The following is a 21,720-nucleotide window of genomic DNA, read 5'->3' as shown; positions in this document are numbered from 1 at the left end:
AGAATTCTCATTGCCTTATTTTCTCAGTTTGTTATATTCTGATAAATTATTTTATGTAGTATTTAATAGTTTTATATAGTTAGATATGTCTGTATTTCATTATAACTTATTAATGGTATATGGCATATGGTATATTTAGAAGTGACTTTTGAACTAAGTAAGCTAGGAGAACCTTGCAGAGTCCCATCCTGAGGCTCAGATTTGTTTCCGAGGTTATAATTATCCCTTATTTAAAGAAAACAAAGAAACAACAACAAAAAAAAAAAAAAAAAACAAGGCAAACTGAAGTTAATAAAGTATAACTTTTTTTCCTTATAGATGGTAGTCTAAGCCTGATATTCAAATCCTAACAGGTTTTTATGCATGATACAACAAAAAACATGTCATATTCTGCAGAATTAATTTATCGTTTTCTCTCTTCAGAAATATTATATATGTGTAATATATTAGAGATTAGAAAAAGTTATCCTTACGAGCAGTACTTAAAGAGAAAAGTGGTGTAATAGATCCTAATTGTCTCATAACCTGATCATTAACAAAGGAGCAAACTAAACTTCTCAAGTTAGGAGTAGAAAGGTAGAAAACTGTCTAGGTACTTTATATAAAAACGTCCCATTTTCAATAGAATGTAAAAACAACATAATAGTATATAATGTGTATACCATTTTTCTGATGAAAAATAAAAGTCTCTTTATTAAAAATTCCCCTAATATTTGTATTTTAAGTGTTGTCTCATTCTACAATCAAGCCAAGCTTTAATCAGGTACTGGGTAAAAAGAAGGAATTCTCTCCTTTCTTTGGCAAAGATTTCCTTAAAAAAAGTGTTTCTAATAAGCACAATCTATTCTAATTTTTATATTCTCACTTTACCATTAAAACTTGATCTGTAAGGAAATTATTTTTGTAGTAAAGGGAAAACATAACTTGACACACATAAAATACACACACATATAACTTCTTTCCAGTAAGATTCATTTTTATTTCCTCACTGACTTAAAAAAAAAATGCTACTTTTATTGTAGACTAAATTTCATGTATATCTTGGTGTTATTTCTGACCTCCTGTCTATATGTTTTGATCATGGTAAAAAAGTGTTAATTATTCTAGCTTTCATCTTTTCATATCTCTGAAGATTATTTTACCTCATTACACTTTTTAAAATGCTTTTCCTGACGAGTTTATCATATTTATTCTATCAGACAAATTTGAGTTTCATTTTATTAAGTACAATGAACTCTGTCTTTTCTCATCTTGAGGCTCAGTGTGAGGCCAGTGTGTCGGGAGCTGGGCTTACCATGGAAAGGAAGCCACTGCACCCCACAGCCACGTGGGGTGTGTGGGGGTGGAGTTCATTGGTCCAGGAGAAGGACCCTATGGACCCCCGGGGCCAGCCCCCCAGCCTTTCCAGCAGCCTGAGAAACCTGGTGGAGTCTGCCGTCGGAAGACCAGGCGGGAGCATAATGAGTCCCTGATGGGCAGCCGTGGCCATTGACCTGTCAGCATCCTTCTGTGACCAGTCAGGATCCTCTTGTGGCCCCTACTGCTCCCAAGCTTGTGGTCATAACCCAGGACTGGCTGAGCCGGGAGCACCGGGGTCTTTTCAACCATGAGATGAAATCTCTGGACGTGGCTCGGCTGCTTAGTGGTGGGCCCCTGGAACCAGGCACCCCGTCACTCCCTGCCATACCCTCCCCAAGCCCAAGTGGGCACAAGAACCAGCTCTACAGTCAAGAGGCAAGGAGAACCAGATGCCTTGAGGCTCAGGCCCAGGCCCGCCCATTTCCAGTCCCGCAGAGCTCCCTGGCTTGGGGCAGCTGCTGGAGGAGCTCCAGTGCCAGCTGATTCTGCCACAGGCCTTCCCCAGGAGGAACCTAGTGCAAGAAGCCAGGGATGCCATTGTGAGCACCTTACAGGCCTGCCATGGCTGTGAGCCTGACCTCAGCCTGGTGCTCCGTGGCTGCCAGCTGCCCTTACCAGGGACCAAGCCTGGGGGCCCTGAAAGCCAAAGAATGACACTTTCCTGGATCAACAGCCCTGACCAGTGCCCAGGGGAGAGGAGGCAGAGGAGGCAACAGAGGACAAAGGAGCTCACCTTTGCCATGCCTCACAGCTCCAGCACTCCTATGGTGCATAGGGGGAGCTTGGCACCACCGAAAGGTCCCTGGCCACCCCCCTTGCCCTTGTTGCCTTCACCATCTGGGGCAGCCTGAGGCCCCCCAACAGCCTTTGACCTGCTGAAAAGCATCTGGCTGGTTGCCACACCATCCCCTCAGCAGTACTGGGGGGTTGGGCCACAAACAGCACCTGCCTCAGCCACCATCACCCTTGTTGCCCAGAACCTCTGCCCTGGACTGGAGCCCCAGCCCCCCTGCCCCACTGCCCAGCCTCTCCTGGGTAGTGGCCCAGAGCAGCCCAGAGGCCTGGTCTTTTCCACCCATGACACTGTACTGAGGGGACGGGACAGGAGACAGGAAACCAGCACTCCTAATCATCTCAATAAAGTAACTTCTACATGGAAAAAAAAAAAAACCCACACACATTATGTTTTTCCATTTATTTTAATCTTTTTGTCTTTCAGTAGATATTGCTATTTTTTTTTTTGCTCTCTCTCCTTTTCTTTCTCCCTCTCATCTCTCTGTAGATATTAATATAAATAAAAATATAGATATACAGATGCTAAACTATTCTTATAAACTTTATATATACTTTGGTTGTACTATAAACAGATTTGTTTGTTGTCATGTCAGCTGGTTTAATTTTTTTTAAGATTTATTTATTTATTCATGAGAGACAGAGAGAGAGAGAGAGAGACAGAGAGAGAGAGAAAGGCAGAGACACAGGCAGAGGGATAGGTAGGCTCCTCACAGGGAGCCCAATGCAGTACTCCATCCTGCATCCCGGGATCACGACCTGAGCTAAAGGCAGGAGCCCAACCGCTGAGCCACCCAAATATCCTGTTTTAATTATAATAAAGGAAAGCGGTTTATGTTTATGTTTATATTAATTTTATAACATACCATTGTAGTGAATCTTTTTATTTTTACAAAGAGTGGGGTTTTTTGCTGGGGGGATCTATGTTTTTTTGTAGGCAAGTTACTAAATTGCCTCCAAGTTTTTCTTTTCTGGCCTATTATTTAAACTGATGTTTTAACTAATTGGCTAGAACTGCTAAAAATAAGTAAAGTGATACTGGTTATAGGCAGAAAAATTGATTTGTCTAGTTTATGACTTTAGTAGTAAGGATTCCCGTGTTTTTTCTTTAAGCGTACCTACATGTTCATATGATTAGTTAATCATATTAGTTAAATTAATGGATATATACACACATGTATATGATGTACTAAAGATATAGATATCTATATTCCTTATTCAGATTCTAAAAAGTAAATGAATTTCACTTAGTCAATTGTCTTTAAAAAACTTGATTTTTTAGGGCAGTTTAAGGTTCACAGCAAAATTGAGAGGAATGTACAGAGATTTCTCAAGTACTCTGGCCCCAGTACATGTATGTGTAGCCTCTCCTATTATCAACATCCCCTACCCTAGTGGTACATTGATACATACATCAAAATCATCTAAAATATACAGTTTACTCCAAAGTTCACTCCTGGTGTTATACATTCCATGGATTTGGACAAATGCATGAAATTATGGTATCATAGGATTTCTTTTATTGCCCTAAAAAGTCTCCGTGACCTGCATCTCTAGAAACCACTAGTCTACTATCTCTGTGGTTTGCCTCTTCTAAAATATCATATAGTTAGAATCATACTGTATGTAGACTTTTCAATTTATCTCCTTTCACTTAATAATATGCAGTTAAATTTATTCCATGTCATCTAATGCTCTGATAATTCATTTCTTTTTAGTATTGAATAATTTTGCATTGTCCAATGTACCACAATTTATTCATCTATTCACTTTCTGAAGGACATCTTTGTTTTCAAATTTTGGCAATTATGAGTACATTTTCTATAAATATCTGTGTATAGGTTTTATGAAGACACAGATTTCCATCTCCTTTGGGTAAATACTGAAGAGTACAATTGCAGGACGCCTGGGTGGCTCAGTGGTTGAGTGTCTGCTTTCGGCTCAGGGCATGATCCTGGAGCCTCGGGATCGAGTCCCACATCAGGCTCCCTGCATGAACCCTGCTCCTTCCTCTGCCTATGTCTCTGCCTCTCTCTCTCTTTCTGTGTCTCTCATGAATAAATAAAATCTTAAAAAGAAAAGAGTACAATAGCTGGATCATATAGTCAGAGTATGTTTAATTTCCTAAGGTACCACGAAAATGTCTTACAAAGTGTCTATCAATTTGCGTTCCAACCAGCAATGAGTGAGAGTTCCTGTAGCTAGATATCCTTGCTAACATTAGGCGTTGTCAGTGTTCTGGATGTTGGTCATTCTAATAGGTCCATGGTGATGTCATTTTAATTTTTATTTCCTTGAGCAAATGATATGCAGCATCTTTTTACATGCTTATTTCCATCCACATATTTTGTGTGTGTGTGTGGGGGGGGGAGCGTGTGTTAAGGTCCTTGGCTCACTTTTTAACTTGGTCATCTGTTGTATTGTTGAGTTTAAGAGTTCTTTGCATGTTTTGGTAACAGTCCTTTATCAGGTGTTCCGTTTGCAAATTTTTTTTTTTTCCCAATTTATGGCTTGTCTTCTCATTCTCCTGACACTGTCTTTAGAAGAGCAGAAGTGTTTAATTTTAGCGAAGTTCAGTTTATCAGTTATTTCTTTCATGAGTCATGCTTTTGATGTTGTATCAGAAATATTATTTTCATACCCAAGGACATCTAGATTTCCTCCTATTTCATAATCTAGGAATTTTAAACTTTTACATTTTACATTGAGGGTGTGATCCATTTTGAGTTAATTTTCATGAAAGATGTAAAGGCTATAGATTCATTTTTATGTATATGGATGTCCAGATTTTCTTACTTCATTTGTTGAAAAGACTATTTTTGCTCTATTGTATTACTTTTGCTCCTTTGTCAAAATCAGTTCACTATATTTAGTGATTGGGTCTAATTCTGGGGTCTCTGTTCTATCTCATCGATCTATTTGTCTCTCTTTAGCAACTGCCACATTACCTTGATAATTGTAGCTATTTAGTAGGTCTAGACGTTGGGTAGTGTCAGTCCTCCAGTTTTGTTCAACTTCAATATTCTGTTAACTGTTCTGGGTCTTCTGCTTCATCATATAAACTTTAGAATCAGTTTGTGGAATATATGGAAGAACTTTTTAGGATTTTGATTGAGATTGCATTAAATCTGTAGATCAAGGTGGAAAAAAACTGAAATCTTGATAATAGTCTCTATCTATGAATATGGAATATCTATTTATTTAGTTCTTTGTCTCATCAGTTTTGTAGTTTTCCTCATATAGATCTTGTACATTTTTATTAAATATATACATAACTATTTCCTTTTTCAGATGCCAGTGGAAATATTATTGTGTCTTCAATTTCAAATTCCACTTTTTCCTTGCTGGTATATAAGCAAGTGATTGAACTTTATTAACCTTGAGTCCTATAAGCTTACTATAATCACTTATTACTTCTAGGAATTTTGTTGTTGTTGATCCTTTTAGATTTTCTACATGGACAATTATGTCATCCATGATCAAAGGCGATTTTATTTCTTCCTTCCCAATCCGTATAGTTTTTATTCATTTTCTTAATGCATTAGTAAGAACTTCCAGCATGATGTTGAAAAAGAGTGGTGAGAAGGGATTTTGCCTGTACCTGATTTTGGTGAGAAAGTTTCACATTTTTCACCATTAAGTATGATGTTAGCTATAGGTTTTTATAGACATACTTTATCAGCTTGAGAAGAATTTGCTCTATTTTTTAGTATACTGAGAATTTATCCATTTTTTTTTCAGATTCACAATTTTTGTGTCATGATTGGAATTTCATCAATATTATAGATTCACTTGGAAGGATTGAATATTTTCACATTGTATCTTAAATCTTAACCCCCTGACCATCATATATTCACATATTTATTTCAGACTTTGTAAATATCTTTTGATAAAGTTTCATAGATTATTTCATAAATGCTTTTATATTTTTCTTATATTATTAGTGTTTTATGTTATTTTATATATTTTTATAATATGTATTTTTAACTGTTTCAGATATGCAGATATTCAACTATATTTTGTCTATTGAATTTCTTTTCACTAATTTTGAAAAACTGTCTTGTTAACTCTAGATAATCAGTGGAGTTTTTGTATTCTAAAGTAGGCAATCATATCATTTGGAAAAATGACAGAAATTTTTTCCTTCTCAATTCTTTTAGCTTTTCCTTCTTTCTTTTCATTTTATTCTCTTCTTTCCTTCCTTCCTTCCTTCCTTCCTTCCTTCCTTCCTTCCTTCCTTCCTTCCTTCTTCCTTCCTCCCTTCCTCCCTCCCTCCCTCCCTCCCTCTCTTTCCCTTCTTTTCTCCTATTGCTCTTGTTAGTATTTACATATAATATTTGCATACACATATTGAATAGCATTGTATACAGTAGGTACTCATCTCTTGCTCTTTTGAAACAGCATATTTTTTCTAAAAAAAAAAGCATGTCTTTTAGTGTTTCATAATTAACCTTGCTATTCTCAATAGATTTTTGAGAATTCTGTTTATCAAGATAAAGAAATTTACTATTTCTGGTTTACTAAGAATTCATGTTAATAGATATACAGATAAATCAATGACTTTTCTATATTTGTTAAGGTCATTATGATTTTAATTCTTTAATCTACTTAATGAAATTTTATCCCTTTTATATGTGCTTCTTGTCATGTGTTAGTATCAATATTATAGTAGCTTACTAAAATAAGTTGAATAGTGTTCCCTCTTATCATACACTAGAATAATTTTTATACAATGAAATTATTCTTTGAATGTTTGGCTAATTAAAAATTTTAGGCTAGTATTTTCTATTTTAGGAAAAAAAAATTACTAAGTCCTTTCCATTAATCATTCTGGAATTATTTGTGTTCTCTAATCTCTTGAGTCAATTTTTAACAACATTCTAGAATTCTGGAAAATCATTCCTAATTTAAAATTTTTGGCCTAGGGATCCCTGGGTGGCTCAGTGGTTTAGCGCCTGCCTTTGGCCCAGGGTGTGATCCTTGAGTCCCCAGATGGAGTCCCACATTGGGCTTCCTGCATGGAGCCTGCTTCTCTCTCTGCCTGTGTCTCTGCCTCTCTCTCTCTCTGTGTTTCTCATGAATAAATAAATAAAACCTTAAAAAATTTTTTTTGTCCTAAATGCACACACCATATCATCTTATTAATTTTTATACCTATAAATCTATCTTATAAATTTACATACCTATAAATCTTATATATGTATATTATACATAATTTATATTATATCTATATATCACCATTAAAATCTATATTATATATTATATATCTATATATCTTTATTAGTAATTTTTCTTTTTTTCAATTTAAATTCAATTGACCAAAATATAATACATCATTAGTTTTAGATGTAAAGTTCAGTTACTAATATTTTTTAACGGTTCCTTCTCATTTTCTTATCAACTTGTCTAAAGTTAGTTAAATTTGTTGATGCTTTTTAAATATCAACTTTAGGAGTCTTTTCAGTATCTCTCTCTTCTATAATATTATACTTTGCTCTGATCTTTATTATTCTCTCTTTTCTTTCCATGGCTTTATTCTCCTGTATTTTTGTAACTTCCTGAATTTGATCTTCAGCTCATTATTTTTCAGATTTTCTTCTTGTGCAACATAAATTTGCTCTAAGCACTACTTTCAGTACATCTACCATCCAATTTGTTATGTACTATTTTATTTATTTTCAAGCTATCCTCTTCCACTAGCTTCTTGTCCCAAATTGAATGCTTACTTCACTTGTTTGCTAGAATTCTTCTGAGGATGATACAGAAGATTCCCAAAGTGTCAGAAAATATATACTAAAGTTTTCTCCATTCCTGTGTGTTGTTGATGTTAGTATTTTATATAAAATATAACATAATTTTATTTTGCATAAAACAGAATTTAGGTCAAAAATAGAAATAAATTAATAAATATAATAAATGTATATATGTATATGATATAATATGTATTATCTAAAATATGTAGACATTCATGATTTTATATACATTTTTTTTATTAACCTCTTTGTTTATTTCTTCATCTTTAGGCTTGGATTAAAAAGCTTATGATAGTTAAATTGAAACTTGTCTTCAACCAGCATTTTGCATTATAGCTTTTATAATTTTTTATTCTTAATTGTCTACTTTGCCTTAAATTACCATCTTATCTGTAAGCTATCACAGGGCAGGAATTTTGTACATTTCAATTGTATTCTTCAAGTCACCTAGCACATTGTAAGACCCAAGAGAAATTTTTGAATGATCTGTTTCATTTTTCTAAGAACATGAAAAATTAGGTTTAGAAAATGCTTATACAAAAAAATGTTATTTATAGATGAAACATTTAAGTTGTTGAGAGTGTGTCCTTCTCTCTCTCTTTCTTTTTTTTCTATTTGACTTCAGTAAAACATGCACTCAAAGGGATATATGGTACTGATGTTTCTTAAGTGCTGTTTATTAAGGTCTCTCTGAACTTCTAATTTTTGAAAAAAAAATTGAAAAAAAAGAAGATCATAATATGTCTCTCAAACGATATTTTTAAGGAGACTTTCTCAGCACTGAGCATCATGTTGTACTTCAGGCTTTGGGTGATTGATGTGTTTCCATTCTAGTTATGTCAGGAGTCAAAGTAATGTTTTATTTTACTTTTATAACCAAAGTGTCATTTCTACAAATCTTAAACATGTTGTGGAAAGTTTCAGGCCAGTTTTGAACAGCTATTTAATGAACTGTGAACAAATCTCTGCAGTAAATTGTTTTCATATATAGTAGAATCACTTTCTATATAAGCACCTTAAAGCTCAGTTATCGAACATTACTAGAAATGGAACTTTCATTATGTAGGCCAATTTTTAACATGTTGCCCTCACTAAAATAATATTCTAGTGAAGTTTTTCTTATTGTTGTTGTTGTTGTTGTTATTGTTGTTGCTTAATCTATTTGCAAAAATAGCAAGGTCTAGTGTGGTTTCGTAGAATTAACATTAGACTGGGGGCCAATATTATGGTAGGCTATATTATTTATGCATATTTGCTCTTCTTTTCAACAGAAGATTATTTTTTCCTCTCCACATGGCTTGCCCATGTAACTTTTGTATACCACTTTATTGAAGAATTGTGAGTGTGTCCTCTTGAATTAGGATTGCCCATATGATTTACTCTTGTCAATTAAATGTAAGCACAAATAGCATCTGGCATTTCTAAGAGTGCTTTAAGAGGGAGATATGGTTAGCAATGTCCTTTCCCTCCTCCATAGAAAGTAGCAATGTTGAAGATAAAAGCTCCCTTTTCAGCCCGAGTTCTACCATGAAGATAATATGGATTAAAACAACAGGTAAACATGTAAATATCAACAGACATTTGATATGAGTGAGAAAAGCCTTTATTTTTTTAAAAAAAGATTATTTATTTATTTGAGAGGGAGAGAGAGAAAGAGAACAAGAGTGAGGAGAAGGTGCTGAGGGAGACAGAGAAGCAGACTCCCTGCTGAACGGGAGCCCTATGAGGGGCTCAATTCCAGGACCCTGGGATCATGACCTGAGCCGAAGGTAGATGCTTAAGCAACTGAACCACCCAGATGCCCACTGACCATATCTTTAAACTTTCATTCTGGTTTCATAAATTTTTACTAAATTGATCTTGAGTTGTTTCAGTTTCTGGGGTACCACAGTCATTGAAATGGAGTATATGAATATACTTTTAGGTGAAATTCAAATTCATTTATTCACCTATTTAGTTAGTCATAAAAAAATTTACAGCAGTTCTATTATGTGAATGACACTGTACTTGTACTAGTAACAAATCAATGAACAAGAAAGACAATATCCTTATCTAATTTATAATCTGGAGAATACAAATATTAGGCTCTAACCTCACTATTAATTACAAATATGAACACAATAATTACTATGCAATCTAAAATAATATGTTTTGAGGCCTTAGATTCAAGGGGTAGGAACAAGTTGCTTAAGAAAGCAATATTAACTTATCTTAACAGCTAAAAAAAAAAGTGAAAATGAGGGGACTTGCATGACTCAGTTGTTTAAGTGTCTGACTCAAATTCAGTTCAGGTTATGATCTCAAAGTTGTGAGATCAAGCCCTGCAGCTGGCTCCATACTCAGCAGGAGTCTGCTTGAGATTCTTGCTCTCTCTACTCCTCCTCCCTCTCTCAAATAAATATATAAATATATATTTTTTAAAGAGTGAAAATGCCAGAGTAAGGACTTATATAAAGTATCTTCATAAAAATAATGAAAACACTGACACTGACAAAAATTGTGAGAATTCGCTTCTTTATAAATCTGTAAATTGGCCAAAGTCTTGCAAAAATCTAGGGAGAATTTCTTTAAGAAAAACAGCTGGAACTTAGTAAGAACAGTAAACTGTGGCATTTTTTCTTGCCTTATTTCCATCCTTGTCTCCAGCTCCACAGTGTTCTCTAAAAGCAACAGCCTGAAATCATGATAAAAAATAAAGGGTTGCAGACTTGTAGAGGGTAGAATGCTGTTGAAACTCCTTTTTGAACCCAATTTCTAGAAATTCTGCACTATTTGATTTGCCTATCGGCTCAAAGAGATTGTAAATTGTTAGCCTGTATAACACTGATCTGACTCAGAGTTTCTCCACTATGCACAGTCTTTTCCCATGGAGGAGAAAATAGTTAAGGATAATCAGTTAATATCACCATTATCTGAAGGAGTGGATAATAATTGAGTGGAACAAACCAAAGAAACTTAAAACGAACAGCTAGGGAATGAGAGGCCACAGGTGTCTTTAAAAACTCCCTGAGACTCTATTTACACATGTAGGACTGTGCAGATACTCAGAGAAATCTGAAAAAGGCCCCAAGATCTCAATTTTGACAAACCTTGAGACTTTGTACTGGCAGAAAGTGGAGATTAAAGCAGAGTTGTAAACTGACTAGCTGAGTGTTGAAAGCATACCACAATGTGTGTGTGGAGCTCTTTGTCAAAGACTGGAGACTTACTGGTTTCAGGAACTTGAATAAATTTCTGTCTAAACATTAATTAATCACTAAGCTACACATCATAGAACTCAGTCGTCACATGTGCAAAACAATACAGACTTTACAGAGATAGCTCAGAAAACTAACTCAACAAACAACCTGTAATACAGCAAATGGCCAGTATAAGACATTAAAAAGAAAAGCAAACTCAATTCAAAGTAAGCCGAAGGAAAGAAATAATAAAGATTTGAGTGGAAATAAATGAAATAAAGACTAGTAAAACAATAGAGAAAATTTTTAAAAATACAAAACTTGATTCTTAGAAGATAAAATTGAGAAGCCCATAGCTATATTAACCAAGATAACAAAAGAACAAACTCAAATTATTAACATTGGGAAGGAGGGAACATACTACATGCCTTACAGAAATTTAAAAAATGATAAAAAATGAATATAATAAATAGTTGTGTAACAACAAATTAGATAATCTAGCTGAAATGGGCAAAATCCTGGAAAGAGTCAATCTACTGGAAATGATTTAAGAGGTAACAGAAAAATTGAATAAGTTATGAGAAGTAAAGTGATGTTATTAATTAGAAAATATCCCACAAATAAAATAAAAACCAAATGGCTTCATTGGTGAATTCTTCTAAGTAGTTAAAGAAAAAATAACATCAATCTTTCCTGAACTCTTCTCTTAAAAAGAAGAGAAAGAAAGATTTCTCAACTCATTTTATAAGTATTACTCTGATGCCAGTATTACACCAAGAAAAAATTATGGGCCAGAATAACTTATGAATATAAGCAAAAATATACTCAACAATATACCAGCAAACTAAATCCAACAAAACATAAAGAGGAATAAATCTCATAACTCAGGTACAACCATAAACTCAGGAATGTAAGAGTTGTTCAAAATATAAAAGCTAATGGATTACATCATATTATAGAATAAATGACAAAAGCTAATATGTCATTTCAATAGATGCAGAAAGTCTTTCACAAGATGGAACACTCTTCCACGATAAAAAAAAAATATATATATATATTCAACAAACTAGGAAAGCAGAGATCTTCCTCAACCTGAAAATGGGCATCTAAGAAAAACCCATACTTAACATTGTACTTAAATAGGAAAGACTGAAGCATTTCACCAACAAAGATTAGAAAAAAGACAAAATATCTGTTCAGATCATTTCTTTTCCTTTTTTTTTTTTTTTTTTAAGACTTTATTTAGGGACGCCTGGGTGGCTCAGCAGTCGAGCATCTGCCCTCAGCTCAGGGTATGATCCTAGAGTTCCAGGATTGAGTCCTACATCAGGCTTCCAGCATGGAGCCTGCTTCTCCCTCTGCCTATGTCCCTACTTCTCTCTCTGTCTGTCTCTCATGATTAAATAAAAAAAATATTTTTTAAAAAAAGATTATTTGTTTATAGAGCATATAACAGAGCAGGGGTAAGGGCAGAGAAAGAAAAAATCTCAAGCAGATTGTGAGGAGCCAGAGGTGAGGCTCGATCGCAAGACCCTGAGAACATGACCTGAGCTGAAATCAAGAGTCAATGCTTAACTGACTGAGCCACCCAGGCACCCCTATTCAGGCCATTTCTATTAAATATTGTGCTAAAGAGTCTGGTGAGTGAAATTAAGAAAAGGAAAAAAAAAGATAACAAAGAGGATGAAAAATATTTGTAAATTCTTCTGCACTTGTACTCCATGCAAAACAATGCCTATGAGTTCCTGGACTTATATGTGTTGTAGAAATACTCTGCCAACAACCAAATCATCCAGGCTAAGGACCATGCATCCATGCAGATGAACATGATGGAGATTGACAAGGTGAAAGGCCTGGTTGAACAGCCAGTTTAAAACCTAAGATATCTGTGGGGCCATTTGCAGTATCAGTGAAGTATATGATTCCATCCTCCAACTGGTCAAGGCTGGTGGCACCATTCCAAAGGACTTCTGATTGCGGAGGATCACAGATGTGTAATATTTGTCATAACCCCCTTCCCCCAAAAAGAAAATATTTGTAAATTATAGATCTGATAAGAGTCTAGTATCTAGAATATATAAAGAACTTGTATAACTCAACAATATAAAGACAAATAACCCAATTTAAAATAAGCAAAGATGTTGAACATACATTTCTCCAAAGAAGGTATACAAATGGAGAATAAGCACATGAAAAGATGCTGAATATAATCAGTCACTACAAAACACAAATTAAAACCTCAATAAGTGACCACATCATACCCACAGCATGAATATAAGACAGGTAATAACAAGCATTAGTGAAGTTGTGAAGAAATTGAAGTCATCATACCTTGCTACTGGGAATAGATAATAATGAGGCTGCTTTATAAATTAGTTTTGCTCAAAACATTAAACATAGTGTTACCATATGACCCATTACTTCCTTTCTCTAGGTATAAGCCCAAGTGAAGCAAAAACACACCAAAATTTGTACAAGAATTTTAATAGTAACGTTATTCACAATAAGTAAAAAAGGAAAACATCTCAATACATCAACTGATGAAGAGAAAAGCAAAATGTACTAAATCCATGAAATGGAACATTATTCATCAATTAAAAGGTATCATATTCTGGTACATGCAACCACATATGTGATCCTGTAAAACATAATGTAATGTAAAGAAGCCAGATACAAAAAGTCACATGTTGTATGAATCTTTCTATATGAATATCCGGAATAGCAAATTGATACAGACAGGAAACATAGCAGTGATTTCCAAGAGCTGGAGGAAAGGGACTAAGTGTTTGGAAGTAGATATCTTTATCTCCTAGGGCAAATATAATTTGAGGAAAAACATTTGGAAATTATTCATGTATTGATAATAATTAAACCTTGGACCAATGTAAATTTAGAAAGAAATAATGTAGGTAAAAAATCAGGCATTACTTAAATGTCAAATAGAAGAAGAGGAGGTAGCAAGAGAAGGTGAGAACGAGTGAGAGGAAAAAAGCAGATACTGTTGTGGAAGAAAAGAGGTAGCAGTTTTTCAAGCAGAAGTCAGTAAACAATATGTCCAAATGATATTAAGAGGTTAAGAAAGATGATGACAAATGCACATGTTGGATGTTGTCATAGAGAGGTGACTAGAGAATTTGGTAACTCCAGTCATGGAAAAACTAGGGCAAAAATTAGATTCTAATGGTTTAGAGAGTGACTCTAACTAAATATATTCTTTGCAAGAGATCTGTGATTAGGAGAAAAGCAATAAGGCTGTATGAAAATTAAAATTATGAAAATGTTTTAAACCAAAAAGTGCTCACTAAATACAAATGCAATTTAACTAATTCTGTTAATTGTGTAATCCAATATTGTATTTCCCTTTATTAAAAAGTAGGATTATAAATAATCTAAGAGGTTTTGCAATTTCATGGTAAAGGATTAAAAACACTGTCAATATTTTAATTTTATGTTTTCCTATAACATTTGAAGAAGGATTATTTTTACTATTTTTACTTATAAAAACATGTAAATATTATACACAGTCAAACCAAAATGAATTAGTGATTATTTAAATTGAGAAAAAATTATGATTATGGAGTATTGCTGTAGGAATACTTAAACCATATATTAAATCTGTAGAAGGAACGGTGTGGTATATGAATATTACATTAATTTGATTAAATTCCCCCAAGGTGGCATCCCACTCGAATGAGTTTGTGCAATTAACACTTATTGCCCTCCCCCCACCATAAACACACTTTTTCATTCCATAGAAATCCCAATTTATACTGTTAAGCAATCTATTTATCAGACATACACATGAATATCTAAGAAACTAACCTCATGTTGTTAACTCTTGAGAGGAAAGGCTTATTTGCATTTTTAGAAGAAATTTCTTAAATTAATTTCTAGTCGTGTAATATTTGTGAAACTTTCTGGCTTAAAAACACCCACAGAGTATCTCTATACTTCAGTCACACATTATCTATCATTTCTTACATTTTGTGGACTAACTCATTTTCACCATTTTGTTCAGTTAAAACATTAAACAGAATTTTCTCAGTACTATCCTTTGGGTGGCATTCTGATTGTTGCTAGGGTAAACATATAAACATGAAGTAGTCAAAAATTCAATCTTTATGAGGAAATTCAAGAGATTCTAGCCTATTGAGAAATTAAATGCAAACAATTCATGTAAGACATGTAAGCAAGTAAAACAAAACAGTACAATTGATCCTTGGACATCAAAGTGGTAGGGGGCCTAAACTGCCCTTGTAGTTGAAAATCCCCTATAACTTTTGAGTCCCCAAAAACCTAACTAGTAATAGCCTACTACTGCCTTACCAATAACATAAACGGTCAGTTAACTCATATTTTGTGTATGCATTTGGTACTATATTTTTACAATAAAGTAAGTTAGAAAAAAGAAAATGTTATTAAGAAAATAATTATGAAGAGAGGATACATTTATAGTACTACTGTAGTGTATCAAAAAAATCTGCATTTAAGTGGACCCATGCTGTTCAAACCCTTGTTGGTCAAGGGTTAACTGTACTAGGCATACAGTAAACATTAGATAAATCTAATCAATCATGATAGTGATAAGGGGAAAGAAATATTTTTTTAATTTCCTTTAACCAAAAACTTTGTATTCTCTTAATTATGACAGCATAAACTTTCAGAATTATTTTCCAAACTAAGAATTTCTATCATTATTATTTTTAAAAGATGTATTTATTTGTTTATTATTTATTTATTTATTTGCTTATTTTGAGAGATAGGTGGGGAGAGGCAAAGAGAGATAAAGAGAATCTCAAAAGAAAAAAGAGAGAGAGAGAGAATTTCAAGCAGACTCCCTGCTTAGCACAGAGCTGAATCTGAGCAGAAATCAGGCACCCCAAAGGAGTTTCTCTCTTTTTTTTTTTTTTTTAAGATTTTATTTATTTATTCATAAGAGATGCAGAGAAAGAGAGGCAGAGACATAGGCAGAGGGAGAAGCAAGCTCCATGCAGGGAGCCCGATGTGGGACTCCATCCCAGAACTCCTGGATCATGACTTGCCACATCCAACCACTAAGCCACCCAGGTGTCCCACCCCAAAGGAATTTCTGTTAGTAAAATGAAAATCCTCAGTTTTGAAAAATATTATCAATTTAATTTTTTTTCAACTTAAGGTTTTCAATCTCATGAAACTTTCTTTAAAAGTTAGCATGTATGGTGACTTTAGAAACTTATAAACACTTGTTAAAGTTTATTCCAGATGGTTGTTGCCTACTGGTGTAAGTATATAAAATTTAATATGCTATGTAGTGAAAATATCATTAATTTTCATGTCTCGACAAAAGTCAAACTCAGGCCTTCCAGTTACATAATTTCTCTATCAAATTACATATTTTTGTCACACCAACCATTCTTTTCATCATAAGCTATTACTATTATTATAGACAACTAGCAGTGTAAATGTAGTGACTGATTATTATGAATATCATAAACTCCATATTAAAATACAGACTTTTTGGCATTGTAAATTCTATATTTAATCTATGCATATATATGTATAATACTTCTTGTGGAAAGACTAAGAATCCTTGACATTATTGCCAATAAAATGTGAAAGGATGTCTTTATTATCTTAAACTGCACAGTGCTCTGAAGCCAAAGTGAAGGGATTAGCACTAGTGTTCAAAGGCTGATGCTAGAAGTCCTTTCATCTTTTACTGAATTCCCAGATGTCAGGCCAAAGGCACAGACTTCAAGGGGTAGAGAATTTCTAACTTTGGTTATACATTGAGTTTCTTAGGTGATTATAAAAGAAGGCAATAATTTGCTGAGATCTAAAAAAGCATACCATATTGTCAAGGCAGGCATTTTGTTTCATATTATTTCAGAATCTATTTGCATGCTTTAAAAATTGATGATAGAAAGTCGAATTTTTGAATGGAATATGGAATTAGAATTATCATGTGGAAAATTCCGTATCGTCAATATTATATTATCTTTTAACTTTTCATCTAGGTTTTTTGTCTTATATTTATACACATTCCTTTTGGGAATAATTTATTTGCAGGAAAATATTTATGCATGCATGATTATTAGCAGGGTATAATATTTAAAGGCATGCCTTATACTGGACAGTGTGTCCCTCCCATGGTTTTGTGTCACTCAGTGTTTTGCTGAGGATTTCTGAATCTCCATGGTGGCTGTCCATATTTTTGGTGAATCATTTTAATTTAATTTAGATTAATTTTACATAAATTTTAAATAAGAGCCATTTTTTTTAAAGGGTTTTATTTATTTATTCATGAGAGACACAGAGAGGCAGAGATACAAGCAGAAAGAGAAGCAGAGTCCCTGTGGGGAGCCTGATGTGGGACTAGATCCCAGCACCCTGGGATCATGACTTGAGCCAAAGGAAGACTCTCAACCACTGAGCCACTCAGGTATCCCAAGTGCTATATTTTGGAAATATTGAGAATAATAAGGGAGAAAAAAAGAGAAGAGGAAGGTTACAGAGAGGGAAGCAGAAGAGAAAGAAAGAGCACATTTCTTTTTATTATTATTATGTATTTATTCATGAGAGACACAAAGAGAGAGAGAAGCAAAGACACAAGGCAGAGGGAGAAGCAAGCCCCACGCAGGGAGCCCGACATGGGACTCGATCCCCGTTCTCCAGGTTCACGCCCTGGGCTGAAGGTGGCGTTAAACTGCTGAGCCCCCTGGGCTGCCCAGAAAGAACACATTTCTAAGCTTAAATATGAATCATTTCAAGTTTTAAATCAGAAACACATAGACAAATTCATATTGATTGAAACAAAGGCTCAAATGCCTCATGAATAAAAACATCAACATAAAATTAATCCAACCTAAGAGTAAACTTAAGATGTTCATATTTGCTGCGATAATTTTACTATATGATTCTAAAAGTGTGTAACACATACAGGATGTTGCACAGGATGTGATTGCAACCCCTCCCTCACCAGAAAAAGGAGGTAGAAATATGAAAAAGAAATAAGGCTATCATGGATAGTTCCAGTGTCAAGAGGTGCTGCCAAACATACAACTATCATACACTAAATTGAAATAAGCTAAGAAAATGACTTCACATTCAACATAGCTTAATTTCTAGAACATTTGAATTAACTCCCTTGTGAAGTTCACCATAGTCCACATTTTCAAAAATCACATTAGCTGTGTGACATCAGTCAGCATTGATAAATTACAAAAAATAGCCAGTGCAGGGAAACATGACCTTTAAGATTTTAAAAAGTCAATGATTTCCCAGAAGTTTCTCTGTTTATTAGATATTGCCTGTCTTCTTTCATACATAAAATTCATTTACTCAATATATACTAAGTATTTGATGCATGCAAGGCACTGTGTTGGATTCTATAGAGAATACAGAGATTTATAAAAGGTGGTGCCTAAAACCTCAAGAAATTTACAACAGAGTTTGAAAAAACAAATACAAAAAAACAAAAACAAAAACAAAAAAAAAGACCCAAATATCATTTAAAGCATCATATCATTATAATATAAATGGCACGTAGGAAATTCTCTTGAGTTTCTAAGAAAGTAGAAATGATTTTTGAGAGAACTTATTAGGATCTTGAGATGACACTATAGATATGTTAAACCAGTGGTAGTTATTAAAAGGTTTTGTTTAAACAACCATATTGCATGATCAATGTGCATACAACCTCTAGCAGGTATGCGAAGGATGAACTAGAGGTGTTAAAACATATGAAAATGGTTAACCAGCTGTTTCAACAGCAAGTTTTGTTTTATCCTGTTTAAATATTAATTATATTATCGTATTTCATACTCTTGAGAAATAAGAGTACTTCTCAAAGATGTTCTTGGTTTGAGGTTGTATAGTCATTCTAAATGTAATCAAAATTTTTTAGAAATATTTTTTATTGCCCTGGGACTCATATAAGTTTAAGTATTTCTGATGAAGCTGCAATGGATCAAAAGAGCATTTCAGTGAAAAATCTGGAGAGTTCCTATTTTAATAAAATTAAAATAATGTAAACAAAACTCGTAATACTTTGATGGAAAAGGAAGAGACAATTTTGAGCACAGCATAGTATAACTAGGATGTATCTCATAGCCTAGCCCTTTGTGAACTCATGTCTGATTAGTCTAAAGGTTGGGAAGTATTAATTAATTTTGACAGAGACATCGGTGATATGGCAACCATTTTTGGTAATAATATAAATTACCCTACCACCAAAACAATCAACCTTATCATGGCCCAACTCTGCAATATCCTTTGATGAGGATTGGTAAATTTGGTATTGCTAAGCCAATTTGGCATGCATTTCTGTTACTTTCATTAAAAATCAATTATAAGCCACATGGCCATGTGGAATAAACTACCATTAATAAAACTTGGAAGATGTGGCAGAGACACCTATTCAAAAATAGATCATTTTAATATTAATAGTATGAAATTGAAGCTGGAGCTATCTCTCTGAGCAAAATAATGGCAATGATTGTTCCTGCACATTTAATACATAGCACTAAAGAATTAGAAATAAAGCAAATATTAAGTCAAGAAATAACAAAATATTAAAACAAATGAAAAGAAGAAAACTACATGATTCAGAAGTAAATAGTATTTATAGTCCTAATTGTGATTTAACAAAAATAGTGATATAATATTTGACAGAAGAAGATAAAATGATGAGATATATTCCATAACTATAAGTTAATAATATGTCTAAAACTGAGAAAATGCAATAGATATATTATTTGGAAATGTGAAAATAAAATAAGAAAGGATTTTGGAGAATCATGTTTTGGAGCAGAGTAGGGTATGGAAGGCATCTGAAGTTTTTCCTTATAAAAACTTAGTTTCATTTGAGTTTTGGAATAATTTTCAAATATTGAAAGTTAATTTTCAGGTTTAAGGCACGAATTAAGTGCATGTTTGTTATCTATCATAAATTCAGAGGTTTTTTTTTTTTAACTCTCAATAATAAGAACAAGGCATTTATGAATACCTCTGAATATTTTCCTATTTTAGTAAGGTCTTACACTCCCTGATTAGATGCTTGTAAAAAAGGAAACTTTTAAATGGCCATTTTTAAATTAATGTAGTATTAAACATTTACTATATTCAGAATTTATAGTGGATTCTAAGGCTAGAAATATAATGGAATGTGTTTCCTGAAATTGAAAGCTCATAGTCTTCTCTGGAAGAATTAAATATATAGTTAGAATTATGTTTTAAGTGTGTTAATAGAAGCAACAATAATGCTAAAGAAGGTTTACACAAAGATATAGGTTTCAGGAGGCAGAAAATGAAATCATGATTGATAAATAATCTAGAATTTTTAGAGAACTAGAATGACAGGAGGAGGTGGTACTTTTGAAGATGAATAGAGAGAAATTTGGGAAGATCATCAGAGGCAATAATATGAAACAAAAAGGAGTTACTCAAGTATTTTAACTAGAAGAAGGAAATGAAAAAGTAAAGCTTCCCTGTGTGAGCCATAGTTGTCCTGCTCTGCTTTCATTTCTATTGATGTATGTTAGACTTTTCACTTCTCTTTATACTCACACACAAATTGAAGTGATTATTTTTTATTTTGGTAATTGCAATTGTCTTTATTAATGTCATTTTAGGAATTCCTCCTCACCTTTTTTTTTAAGTTTTTATTTTAATTTCAGTTAGTTAACATACAGTGTTATATTAGTTTCAGATATATAATATAGTGATACAACAGTTCCATACATCCTTTTCACCTTTTGAAACTGCAGAGAATTGTTCTCTTTCATGAATATTGCACCTAATTTTCCTTCAAAGTTCATGCTAAACAATCATTCTTTGAACTACTTCTAATTTGAACACTTATTTGAAAGTGTTTTATATATCCCTTACTAAGGGTTCACACAGACATACACACACATACACACACACTTATTGCTTTATTATTATAGAGGATGCTAATCTTTTTTTAAATGTGATGAGTCTATTTATAAAATAGGAAACCAAAGCGCAATCTCTATTGATTACATCTAAGCATCCCACAGTGTTGAATCTCAATAAGCCATTTTAACGGTATGAATAAATATTATATATTATTCCCAATAATAGATTATCCACAGGCAGATGAAAGGATAAGAACACAACTAATCTCGAGTACATAAACAGCTTTTTTTCAAACCGTGGAAGGCATTCACCATTGTTTTCCAAATTGGTCATCTGCCCTTTCTATCACTAAAAGTTACACTAATTCCTGTGAGTTTTATTTTTTAATCGTACTCATTGCTATTTAAGATTCAATGCAGGGCAGCCCTGGTGGCTCAGTGGTTTAGCGCCACCTTCAGCCCAGGGCGTGATCCTGGGGTCCCCGGATCAAGTCCCACATCAGGCTCCCTGCATGGAGCCTGCTTCTCCCTCAGCCTGTGTCTCTGCCTCTCTGTCTCTCTCTCTCTCTGTGCCTCTCATAAATAAATAAAGTCTTAAAAAAAAAAAAAGATTCAATGCATAGTCTTATCTGTACAAACAAACATACCCAAATAATTTGAAATTTTAAAAGAGAGCCTCAACTCTGTTCCAGATTTTGAGTTTCCTCTTTGAACATATCAACCAGCTGCAAATTACACTAACCACATTAAGATAATCAAAATAGTAGGAAAATTTGTTCT

General features: G+C 33.7%; 1 long non-coding RNA gene and 2 pseudogenes across 1 annotated transcript in view; all 3 read left to right on the top strand.

The window, feature by feature from the left end:
• LOC140608335 (uncharacterized) overlaps window positions 1-21,720 on the top strand; it is a 44,917-nt gene that overhangs the window by 5,038 nt on the left and 18,159 nt on the right. The window lies entirely within an intron of this gene.
• On the top strand, window positions 1,268-2,489 carry LOC140608333 (proline-rich protein 19 pseudogene; annotated as a pseudogene).
• LOC140608332 (small ribosomal subunit protein eS21 pseudogene) lies at window positions 12,805-13,057 on the top strand (annotated as a pseudogene).

This window comes from Canis lupus, chromosome 17, assembly GCF_048164855.1.
Source record: "Canis lupus baileyi chromosome 17, mCanLup2.hap1, whole genome shotgun sequence".
NCBI classification, from domain to species: Eukaryota; Metazoa; Chordata; class Mammalia; order Carnivora; family Canidae; genus Canis; species Canis lupus.
Note: the sequence above shows the minus strand (reverse complement) of the source record. Positions and strands in the feature narration are given on the sequence as shown.